The following is a 13,248-nucleotide window of genomic DNA, read 5'->3' on the forward strand; positions in this document are numbered from 1 at the left end:
GGCGATTAAGTAATACCTGTAATGCATAAGGACAGCATTGTTGAACAGTCAGCTAGTGTAAGGAGTGTACCCTGGACTACTTACAGAATCAAATAAAATGACTGCGCCACATCCCGAGCGCTAATATGGTTTTAACCATATGCTCTCTCTCTCTCTCTCTGCTTGTGTGTGTGTGGGGGTGGGTGGGGAGGATTATATATAGCGTTTGTTCTGGCTGTCATGGACACGAGTTATTGTCGGATCTATTGTACTTGCTCCATCAAACCATTCATGGAGAAATTGTGAAATTGGAATGAGCTGCAATATTTTCACAAGACTGCGAGTATCGATGGTAACTGCGATAACATCATTATTTAAATATAGATGCTTTAGAAGAGTGATTGCAGTGAAGAAGAAAACATCATTCTTTTTGCGTGCATATTTCTTTGAAGTAGCAATCTGAAAGCCAGAAAGTGAGAATGCAGAAATAAGCTACTGCCTTAACATCTGAACTGCGTAGCACAGTATATTCACATGGGAAAACGTCGGTTACCATATGATAGATCAATGTCCCGGCATTGCATAATCAAACAATGTAATCCTGAATGTAAATCGTCGGATTTACTGCAAATCATTAGAATAGTGTGTGCTGGAAGTCCTGAATATCGAAGCAACTTCAGCGCAGGATAATTTCAAAATGTCTTTAAAGGAAATTCTGTGATGCATGCTCAAAGAGTGAGATGGATACGCTTACAGACCGGAACAAGTTTGGTAGAAATATGCATCAAAAATATTGGAAGCATCAAGGAATTCAGAGTACATCAGAAAAAAAAAGAAAAACAAAATAAGTGTGTTTGATTTGAACTGTTGACGTCTGCAGATTAAGCATTCCCGGCATTTACAGTTTTTTCAGTATTGTGAGCAATTTGTGAAGCGTATTCAAACCGCTTTATATACAATAAACACTGAGCTTGATTATAATTAAGTCTTTGAATTGCTGACATTCAGTCTTTAACGGGTTTTAGTACTATTGTTGCCTTACAGAGTTTCACAGACCGAGAACGTTTAACACAATTAAAGAAAGAAATTGAAGATATATTGATCTATAATTGTACTCTACTTAATTGGATTTTTCGTGATCCTGAGGTTTGAAGCTTTAGACAAGGCCTGACAGAACAGAGATTAATTCACATTCCTCAAGCCAGCATTTTTAGTTGCCCATCTGAACAAGGACTGGAAAGTTGGCCCTCAGCATCAAAAACAAAATTGCAATAATACTACACTAATTCCATCTTCTTCCGAGAACACTTGCCCTACATATCAACAAGCCCTACATATGCACTCTCCCCTGTTCTACCGCTCATACCTTAACTGGATCAACAGGCCAATTCCCCGTCTGGCAACAACTGCGGAAGTTGGACAAATCAAGTCCTTCGAGGCTATATGCGATTATCCCAATGAGAAACGGTAATTCTTCAGAAAACAGCTTGATTTGCTGTCGCTAGGTGGCAGATGCACAAAAAGGAGTCCCACTATATTCCCCTTACGCTACAGTGGTATTTCGTAAAACTCTCTGGTACTCTACTGTCCACTATTGGCTGCAATGAATACAATACGCTCTCAGGCCCTCTTAATTGAATGACGTTTAGTGCGCGTGCAACTGCACAAAATAAAATGGAGAATAACACCCACAGACTGCTAAAAGAGCGTAGCAGGTAAAGGAGGATCAATGGGCATATCTTTTTGGATCAATACCTTTTATCTGGACGGGAAAGGAATTGGCCAGATAGAGTAGAAAAAAAAGGAGAAAAAAAAAGATACTGTAGTGTTCCGAGCAGAGGGGAGGTGGATCACTGGCTAGAGGTTGTTCGTGAAGATTACAGTATGGGATAGGTAAAGGGCTAGAGAAAGATTAATCCGATACGAGAGGAGAAAGGGAAAAAGGAAGAGATGATAGATAGGTATAAACAAGTTTCATGCTATTAGGTTGGAGGCTACCCGGAAGGAATTTGAGGAAAATTCTTTCCCTCATACTGATTGTGGTCTCATTGACAAAGCAAGGGGGTGTTGATCAACTTGTCGGAACGGGAATGAGCTTTGGAATTAAAACGGTTAGCTACAGGGTAATCCCACTCTTGGGGATGGTTCCTCAGTTTGCGTTGGATTTCAGCAATGCAGCGGAAGTTGCTTCGCCAGCACCCGATATTAAGGACACTGTTAAAGAGGCGGTAAGATGGCAGATCGCTGATGTCCGGAAAATGGAGGAGATGCATGTGAGGGCATTTTCAATGATGAAGGAAATGAGACCCAGTTTAATGAACCGAATAAAATGTCCAAATGCATCTTCGACAATGACTTGCACAAGTGTAAGTCACTTGTCACAAGTGTAACTTTACACCCCAACGTCTGTAATCAGTGTCGGGACTGGCGAAGTGTCGCAGCCCGGAAAGTCGACTGCAATCTTTTTTTTTTCCATAAATGCTACCTTGCCTGCTGAGTTCCTCCAGCAGTGCATTTTGTATCTGTTTTCTGTAATCTGTGTTGCAACTGATGAAAATAGTATGTAAATTTTGTTCTTTACCAACCAATCTACTTATTTGTCGAATATTCCACAAGCCCGGCCCTCTTTATCTCCGCCGAAATCCATATTTCGCACATAGATCAGTTAAATTGTATTTACTATATGGTCTTCTATCTCATTTGATATAGATTATCTTGTCTATCTGGATCTCTCACTCCAACCGTTGAGTATGCCAGCAAATCGCTGATCGGTATTCACTACGAACTTGAGCCAGCAACGTCTTTTTTTTCCATTCTCTCATAGTCTCTATTATATACCTGACTACTCCCCAGTCGTTCAGTGATAACGTAATCATATGCTGTTGCTCATTCTTGTCTTACTCCGCCAACGATACTGTCATATACATTTTTCTTTAATTCTGCTACATAGTTATTTGATCTGAAGCCTTAGCTCTGTCTCGCTTCCGGCGGAAACGGTCTGGTGTGCCGATTACCTCTAACTTTCATTGCTTCAAATCTCAGAGTTTATCCATTTTAAGCATTCGTTGGTCCATCATCGTTTACGGACAAATTCTTCTTCTCTTTATAGCAGCGAGCGATTCAGCGTCCAGTCCCAATTTCGTCACCATCAGCGATGCCTCTCCACCTGATGTGTTCCTCCAGAAATTTTTGCCTCAAATGTTTCGTGGTTTGAATTGACTCAATATAAATATATCAAAGTTTATTCCAAATGGATTTCTTCATCGTATATATGGGACTACAGCATATTCCCGTTTGCATATGGGTCATCACCCTAAAATCCACTTCAAAGAAACTATCTGCCGTCACTTAAAATCATACACAATGACGTGGGCCCTATGGCCGTCTGTGGCAATGACTTTCAGAGTATCACTACTCACTGTTCAAGAGAATTCCCCCACTTTTGACTTCCCCATTGTTGGAAACGACCTATCTACATGTCGTCTCTCGTCCTTTGAATATTCGATAGCTTTCAATTCCTTACCACTTCATTCTCCTCAGGTCCAAAGAGTGCAGACCTGAACCACCACTCCTTATCTCTGACTTCATGGGAATCATTCTCCTGAACATCCTCTGTGCCATCACCGAAACAAGCACATCATTTCTCAGATAACGGTCTGTACACTGATCAGAATGCTCCATGCAGCCGCATAATTATCTTATAACGCCTCAAAATTATAGTTCATAATAAATGCTAAAACTCCATTTCTCTCCCTGAGTACTTATAAAGTCTGCAAAGGAACACCTATTTTGTATATATTTTTTTATTTCTTCGGTCAAAGTCCCTGATCATACCCTTCCTGCCGTCAGCCACTTCTTTGCCCATTCTCCAAAACTGTCTGTGTGTTTCTGCAGAGAAAATGCTTGTTCAACACTACCCTACTTTCCACGTATCTTCGAATCAGACAGGCATTTTACCTCAGGATAGAAATATCAAATACTAAAGCTCAGACATTGAAGACGAGAGAAGGAACTTTTAAAGAAGATGTGCTAGGCCAATGTTTCATACAGCTTTGTCGAGTCGTGGTGAAAACGGATACGACATTGGATTTTAAGAGGCTGAACTCCAGGGTATACAGCCCGTGATCTGCCATACTTTCCTTATACGCTAACCCTCTCATTTCTGGAATCATTCTCGTGAATCTTCTCTGAGCTCTTTCAAATGTTAGTTTATTATTTCTAAAATAAGGAGCCGAAAACTGCGCACAGTAGTCAGTGTGGTCTCAGGAGTGCCTTATAAAGCCTCAACATCACATGCTGCTATTATATTCTATAACTTCAGAAATCAATGCCTGCGTTGCCTCCGTCTTCTTCACAAACGGCTCAGCCTGGAGGTTAACCATTAGAATATCTTGCACAAGGACTCCCAAGTTGCTTTACATCTCTGCATTTTGAAATCTCTCCGCATCAAAATAATAGTCTGCTCGTTTATCTCTTCCACCGAAGTGCATAACCACATAATTTCCAACATTTTATTTCATTTGTCACTTCTTTGTCGATTCCCCCATCCACCTAAGTCTCTCTGCAGGCTCTGTTTCCTCGACACCCGCCACTCCTCCAATTGTCTTTGTATCATCGGCAAATTTACCCACAAATCCATTATACCGTGTTCCCAATCACTGAAATACATCGTAAAATGCAGCGGTACCAACAACGAGCCCTGTAGAACTCCACTAGTAACCGGCAGCCAGCCAGAATACGATCCCTTTATTTCCACTCTTTATTTTTTCCAAACCTGCCAATGCTACACCCACGCTAATAACGTACGTGTAATTCTATGGCCTCTTATCTTGCTATGCAGCGTCAATTACGGCACCTTGACAAAGGAATTGTGGAAATCCATGTATACCTCGTCTAGTGCATCTCCTTTTTATAAACTGCTTGTAATTTCCTCGAAGAATTGCAGTACGTTTGTCAGACAGGACCTGCCTTTCTGGAAACCATGCTGGCTTTGGCCTATCTTTTCATATACCTCCAGATAATCCGTAATCTCATCCCTAACCATCGGTTCCAACAACTTCCCAACCACTGATGTCAGGCCAATAGGTCCAGAGTTTCATTTCTGCTACCTTCCACCTTCCTTAACTAGCGGACTAGCATTTGAAATTTCCCAGTCATTCGGTACAATGCCAGAATCTATCGATTATTACCTTTAGCTACGTCCTTCAGAACCCGAAAGTGCACTCTATCAGGTCCAGGAGATTTATCAAATCAGTCCATTGAGCATCCTTAGCACCTTCTCAGTCATAATTTTCCCTGCACAAACCTCACTTATCTGACACCCGTGAATGTCCGGTGTACTGCAGACCTCTTCCACTGTGAACAATGATGCAAAGTGCGAATTCCGTTCTTCTGCCGTCTCTGCATCAATAGTTCCAGCGTCATTTTGTAATGTCCTATCTCTATTCTCGACTCTCTTTCATCCTTTATGTACTTAAAAAAAAAAAGCTTTTTGTGTGGTTCTCGATATTAGTCGCCAGCTTTCTCTCATAGTTCGTGTTTTCCTTCCGAATTACCTCCTTAGTTTCATTCTCTGTCTTCCCAATAGCTCTGGCTTCCTTGTATGCCTTTGCTTTTACTTTTACTTTGGCTCTGACTTCAATTGACCGACACAGTCGTTTCCTTCCTCCCTTTACAAATTTCTTCTTATTTGGAATATATATTTCTTGCACTTCCTTCATTTTTCGCAATAACTCCAACCACTCCTGCAATGCTGACTTTCTTGCAAATGTCCCTTTCCATTCAGCTTCGGCCAGTACCCCTCTCATGCCATGCAATACCTTTTATTCCATTTAAATTCCGACTCACTGGATTTTATTTTTTTCCTTCTCAAATTTCAATGTGAACTCGATCACTTCGTGATCATTGTTCTCTAAGTGTACGTTAACCTTAAGCTCTATTATCACCTCCGGATTGGCCAGGACAGACAGGAACAGCAGGGTTCTCACAGCTAACGGTTTAACAATTCATCTGTTTGGCGAGGTAAGTACGTGAGTAGACTTATTTTTCCTGTTTCATTTCTGTAGAATTAGATAGCATGCCTGCAGGGTTAGTGCTTTGTTCAGGGTGTCAGATGTGGGAACCCTGGGAAACTGATGGCCACATCTGTACCAGGTGCATCGAGATGCAGCTCCTCAGAGACCGTGTTAGGGATCTGGAGCTGCAGCTTGATGACCTACTGATTATTAGGGTAAGTCAAGACCGTGATAGCAGCTACAGGAATGTAGTCATCCGTAGGCTACAGGGGTCAGAAAACTGGGTCACTGTCAAGAGAGGGAAGGGAAATGCCCGGATAGTGCAGACCACACACCTGTGGCTGTCCCCCTCAGCGACAAATATCTTGTTCTGGATGCTGTTGAGGCGGGGGGGGGGGGGGTGGTGACCTGACAGCGGACGCCCATGGTGACCGGGTCTCTGGCACTGAGCCTTGGGTTGCTGTGCAGGAAATAAGGAAGGGGGAGAGGAATGCGGTTATCATAGGGTATTCCTTAGGCAGGGGAACGGACAGGAGAGTCTGTGAGCCTGATAGAGATATGCGCATGGTGTGTTGCCTCCCAGGTGCCAGGGTACGGGATGTCTCTAGTTGGGTCCAGAATATTCTGAAGGAGGAGAGTAAGCAGCCAGTTGTCTTAGTACATGTTGGTACCAATGACATAGATAGGACAAAGAAGGAGGTCCTGAAGAGATATTTCCAGGAGCTAGGAAGGAAGTTGAGAAGCAGGACCTCCGGGGTAGTAATCTCGGGATTGCTACCTGTGCCACGTGCTAGCGAAGGTAAGAATAGTAGGATCAGGCAGATGAATGCCTGGCTGAGAGACTGGTGCAGGGGGCAGGGCTTCAGATTCTTGGATAATTGGGATCTCTTCAGGGGTAAGTATCTCGTGTTCAAATAGGACAGGTTACACCTGAACCGGAAGGGGACCAATATCCTGGCGGGAGAGTTTAAAAGACAGGCGGTTGGGAACCGGAATGACAGAGCGGAGGAAGGGGAAAACAGAAATACATCTAAGATAGTGAGCAGTAAAGATGTCAGGAAAGACAGGTAGGTGATAGGGCAAATTTGTAGCCATTGGGATGAGTTGCAGTGCAATAAAGCTGCAGTGAAATCAAAGCGAAATGTACCAAATACTGGTCTTAAGGTGTTGTACTTAAATGCATGCAGCATAAAGAATAAGGTGGATGATCTTGTCGTATAGCTGCAGATGACAGGTACGATATTGTGGCCATCACTGATGCGTGGTTAAAGGATGCATACCTTGGGAGCTGAACATCCAAGGATTCACGGAGTATCGGAAGGATAGGAAGGTAGGCAGAGGGGGAGGCGTGGCTTTATAGGTAAGTAATGATATTAAATCATTAGAAAGAGGAGATATAGGATCAGAAGGTGCAGAAACTTTATGGGTTGATCTCAGAAATCGCAGGGGTAAAAGGACCCTGATGACAGCTATTTATAGGCTTCCAAACAGTTGCAGTGATATGGACTGCAAATTACAACAGGAAATAGAAAAGGCTTGTCAGAAGGGCAGTGTTATGATAATTGTGGGGGATTTTAACATGCAAGTGGATTGGGAAAATCAGGTTGGCACTGGATCTCAAGAGAGAGAAATTGTAGAATGTCTGCGAGATGGCTTTTCAGAACAGCTTGTTGTTGAGCCCACCAGCGGATCGGCTGTACTGGATTGGGTATCGTGTAATTAACCGGAGGTGATTAGAGAGATTGAGGTGAAGGAGCCCTTAGGAGGCAGTGATCATAACATGATTGAGTTCACAGTGAATTTTGAATAAGATAATCGCGAAATCTGATGCGTCGGTATTTCAGTGGAGTAAAGGAAATTACAGTGGCATGAGAGAGGAACTGGCCAAATTTGACTGGAAAGGAACACTGGCGGGAAAGACGGCAGAACAGCAGTGGCTGGAGTTTATGCGAGAAGTGAGGAAGTTGCAAGACAGGTAAATTGCAAAAAGGAAGACATTTTCGAATTGAAAAATGATGCAACCGTGTTTGACAAGAAGACAAAGCCAAGGTTAAAGAAAAAGGAGAGGGCATACAAAGAAGAAAAAAAAAAGTGGGAAGAGAGTGGATTGGGAAGTCTTTAAAACCTTACAAAAGGAGATTAAGAAGGTCATTAAGAGGGAAAAGATTAACTATGAAAGGAAGCGAGCAAACAATATCAAAGAGGACACTAAACGCTTTTTCAAGTCTATAAAGAGTAAAAGGCAGGTAAGAGTAGATATAGGACCGACAGAAAATGGTGCTGGAGAAATTGTAATGGGAGATAAGGAGATGGCAGAAAATTGAACGAGTATTTTACATCAGTCTTCACTGGAGATGTCACTCCGCTATTTAAGGGGGCAGGGAAGCAAAAAGGAAATTATAGACCTGTTAGATTGACATATGTGGTTGGGAAATTGTTGGAGTCGATTGTCAAGGATGAGGTTACAGAGTACCTGGAGGTATATGACAAGATAGGCAGAACTCAGCATGGATTCCTCAAAGGAAAATCCTGCCTGACAAACTTATTACAATTTTTTGAGGAAATTACCAGTAGGCTAGATAAGGGAGATGCAGTGGATGTTGTATATTTGACATTTCAGAAGCCCTTTGACAAGGTGCCACACATGAGGCAAATTAACAAGATAAAAGCCCATGGAATTACCGGAAAGTTACATACGTGGATAGAGCGTTGGCTGATTGGCAGGAAACAGAGAGTGGGAATAAAGGGATCCTATTCTGGTTGGTTGCCGGTTACCAGTGGTGTTCCACAGGGGTCAGTGTTGGGGCCGCTTCTTTTCACATTGTACTTCAACCATTTGGATTATGGAATAGATGGCTTTGTGGCTAAATTTGCTGACGATACGAAGATAGGTGGTGGGGTCGGTAGTGCTGAGGAAACGGAGAGTCTGCAGAGAGACTTGGATAGATTGAAAGAATGGGCAAAGAAGTTGCAAAGGAAATATAGTGTTGGAAATTGTATGGCTATGCACTTTGACAGAAGAAATAAACGGGCAGAATATTATTTAAATGGGGAAAGAATTCAAAGTTCTGAGATGCAACGGGACTTGGGAGTCCTCGTACAGGATACCCCTAAGGTTAACCTCCAGGTTGAGTCGGTAGTGAAGAATGTTGGCATTCATTTCGAAAGGAATAGAGTATAGGAGCAAGGATATGATGTTGAGGCTCTATAAGGCACTGTTGAGACCTCAGTTGGAGTACTGTGGGCAGTTTTAGTCTCCTTATTTAAGAAAGGATGTGCTGACGTTGGAGAGGGTACAGAGAATATTCACTGGAATGATTCCGGGAATGAGAGGGTTAACATATGAGGGACGTTTCTTCCGCTCTTGGACTGTACTGCTTGGAGTTTAATAGAATGAGGGGAGACCTCATCGAAACATTTCGAATGTTGAAAGGCATGGACAGAGTGGATGTGGCAAAGTTTATTTCCCGTGATGGGGGAGTCTAGTACGAGAAGGCATGACTTAGGATTGACGGGCGCCCTTTCAGAACAGAAATGCGAAGATTTTTTTTTTTTTTTTAGCCAGAGGGTGGTGAATCTGTGGAGTTTGTTGACACGGGCGGCAGTGGAGGCCAAGTCATTGGGTGTATTTAAGACAGAGGTTGATAGGTATCTGAGTAGCCAGGGCATCAAAGGTTATGGTGAGAAGGCGGGGGAGTGGGACTAAATGGGAGAATGGATCAGCTCATGATAAAATGGCGGAGCAGACTCGATGGGCCGAATGTCTGACTTCTGCCTCTTTGTCTTATGGTCTTATGGTCGTATGATAATATAGATCATTGCACAACACCCAATCTAGCACAGCCAATCTCCTGGTGTGACCAATCACAAGCTGTTCCAAAAAACTATCAGTTAGACATTCTACAAATTTTCTTTCCTGAAGTCCAGTACAGACCTAAATTTCCTAATCCACTGTCATGTTAAATTCCCCGCGATTATCATAACATTACCTTTCTGACACGCATTTTATACTTCCTACTGTAATTTTTAATCCACATCCTGGCTATTAATTGTAGGCCTGTATAGAACAATACTTAAGGTCCTTTTACCCGTGCTAGTTCTTAACTCAACCCATAGAAATCCTACATCTTCTAATCCTATACCGTCTCTTTCTAATGATTTAATATATATATTTGTTTTTTATATACACAGAGCCACACCAGCCCCTCGGTCCACTTACCTATCTTTCCGATGTACTGTTTATCCTTGGATGTTTAGCTCCCAATGACAGCCAGCCTTTAGCTGAGTTTCAGAGATGACCACAACGTCATATTTTTCACTCTGTAGTTGAATTTCAATATCCTCCATTTCATACTTATGCTACGTGTATTTAAATACAGTACTTTCAGCGCAGTATTTGTTGATTTCTGTTTTAATTGCACCACGCCTCTCTTGCCCTGTAACTCATGCCACTGGCTTTGATTAAGCCTCATCTCCAGCTTGATACTTCTTTCTTGTATTTTCAACACTATCTTTGATTTATTTCTGTTTTTTTTTGTTTTGTTTGTTGTTTTCAATTCTTCTGCCATATCACTCCGGTTACCATCCCCCTGCCAAATTAGTTTAGACCCTCCATAACAGCTCTATTAAACGAGCCTGCTTGGATATTGAACCCCTTTGGGTTCAGGTATAAACTGTCATTTTTGTACAAATCGATGGTCCCAGAATATGCCCCAAAGATCCAGGAATCTGAATCGCTGACCCCCATACCAGTCTCTCAGCCACTCAATAATACCCTTGATTAGCAGCCTGCTTAAGAGTTTAAGAACTTAGGGTATTTCAGAGAAGATACTAGCATGAATAGAACATTGGCTGATTGGCCGGAGGCAAAGTATAGGAATAAATGGTGTATTTTCTGTTTGGTTGACGATGACTAGATACCTGTGCTTGGACTGCTTATTTTTATGTTATATGTCAATGACTTTGATGACAGACTTAATCGTCTGTGGCCGATTTTGCGGACATAACAAAGATAGGTGGATGGGAAGGTACTTTATAAAACCACTGAAAACATAGAAAAAAAAAACTACAGCACAGAAAAAAAAAGCCTTTTGGCCCTTCTTGGCTGTGCCGAAACATTTTCTGCCTAGTCCCACTGACCTGCACATGGACCATATCGCTCCATACATCTCCCGTCCATGTATCTGTCCGATTTATTCTTAAATGTTAAAAAAGAACCCGCATTTACCACCTCACCTGGCAGCTCATTCCTCACTCCCACTACTCTCTGTGTGAAGAAGCCCCCCCAATGTTCCCTTTAAACTGTTTCCCCCCTCACCCTTAAATCTTTTTCTTTTTTTCTCCCCTTGCCTCAGTGGAAAAAGCCTGCTTGCATTCACTCTATCTATACCCATCATAATTTTATATACCTCTATCAAATCTCCCCTCATTCTTCTACGCTCCAGGGAATAAAGTCCTAACCTATTCAACCTTTCTCTGTAACTGAGTTTCTCAAGTCCCGGTAACATAATTGTAAACCTTCTCTGCACTCTTTCAACCTTATTTATATCCCTCCTGTAATTTGGTGACCAAGACTAAACACAATACTCCAGATTCAGCCTCACCAATGCCATATACAACCTCTTCTTAACATTCCAGCTCTTATACACAATATTTTGATTAATAAAGGCTAAAATAGAAAAAAGGTCTCTTTACGACTCTACTTATCTGTGACGCCACTTTTAGGGATTTTTTTTCTGTATTAGCAGATCCTTCTGTTCTACTGCACTCTCAGTGCCTTACCATTTACCCTATATGTTGTACCTTGGTTTTCCCTTCCAAAGTGCAATACCTTACACTTGTCTGTATTAAGCGCCTTCTGCCATTTTTCAGCCCATTTTTCCAGCTGGTCCAAATACCTCTGCAAGCTTTGAAAACCTTCCTCACTGTCCACTACACTTCCAATCTTTGTATCATCAGCAAATTTGCTGATCCAATTTACCACATTATCATCCAGATCATTGATATAGATGACAAATAGCAATTGACCCAGCACTGATCCCTGTGTCACACCACTAGTCACAGGTCTCCACTCTGAGAAGCAATCCTCTCCTTCCACTCTTTGGCTTCTTCCATTAAGCCAATGTCTAATGCAATTTACAACCTCTCCATGTATACCGAGCGACTGAATTTTCCTAACTAACCTCCCATGCGGGACCTTGTCACAGACCTTACTGAAGTCCATGTAGACAATATCCACTGCTTCCCTTCATCCACTTTCCTGGTAACCTCCTCGAAAAACTCCAATAGATCGGTCAAATATGATCTACCACGCACAAAGCCATGTTGACTGTCCCTAATATGTCCCTGTCTATCCAAATGCTTGTAGATTCTGTCTCTTAGTACTCCCTCCAATAATTTACCAACTACCGACGTCAAATCTACCGGCCTATAATTTCCCGGATTACTATTCGATCTTTTTTTTTGAAACAACGGAACAATATGAGCCATTCTGCGGTCCTCCGGCACCTCACCCGGAGACACTACATTTTAAATATATCTGTCAGGGCCCCTGCAATATCAACACTAGTCTCCTTCAAGGTCCGAGGGAATACCCTGTCAGGCCCTGGGGATTTATCCACTTTAATTTTTTCTCAAGATAGCAAGCACCTGCTCCTTTTCAATCTGCACAGTTTCCATGATCTCCCTACTTTTTTCCCCTTAATTCCATAGACTTCATGCCAGTTTCCCTAAGATATACAGACGAAAAAGAATATAAGTTTTCCCCCATTTCTTCTGGTTCCGCACATAGCCGGCACTCTGATCTCCAAGAGGACTAATTTTGTCCCTTACAAACTTTTAATTGTTAATATACTTGTAAAAGCTCTTTGAATTATCCTTCACTTTGATTGCCAAGGCAACCTCATGTCTTCTTTTAGCCCTCCTGATTTCCTTCTTATCTATTTTCTTGCACTTCTTATACTCCTCAAGCACCTTATTTGCTCCTTGTTTCCTATACATGGCATACGTCTCTCTCCTCTTCTTTATCAGAGTTGCAATATCCCTTCAGAACCAAGGTTCCTTATTCCTATTCACTTTGCCTTTAATCCTGACAGGAACATACAAACCCTGCACTCTCAAAATTTCTCCTTTGAAGGCTTACCACTTACCGATCACATCCTTTGCAGAAAACAGCCTGTCCAATCCACGCTTTTTAGATCCTTCCTCATTTCTTCAAATTTGGCCTTCTTCCAGTTTGGAACCACAACCCTAGGAC

The 13,248-nt window shown here is 42.1% G+C and overlaps 1 protein-coding gene across 4 annotated transcripts in view; it reads right to left on the reverse strand.

The window, feature by feature from the left end:
• The window catches only part of LOC134339972 (uncharacterized), a 52,370-nt gene that overhangs the window by 33,053 nt on the left and 6,069 nt on the right, over window positions 1-13,248 (reverse strand). The window contains exon 2 of one of the 4 annotated variants that reach the window (XM_063036800.1): window positions 13,142-13,241. The exons of the other annotated variants lie outside the window; for them this stretch is intronic. The gene's annotated coding sequence lies outside the window, so the exon portion shown is untranslated. The remainder of the gene's footprint in view (window positions 1-13,141; window positions 13,242-13,248) is intronic. 4 annotated transcript variants of the gene reach the window in all.

Source organism: Mobula hypostoma, chromosome 31, assembly GCF_963921235.1.
Source record: "Mobula hypostoma chromosome 31, sMobHyp1.1, whole genome shotgun sequence".
In the NCBI taxonomy this organism is placed as follows: Eukaryota; Metazoa; Chordata; class Chondrichthyes; order Myliobatiformes; family Myliobatidae; genus Mobula; species Mobula hypostoma.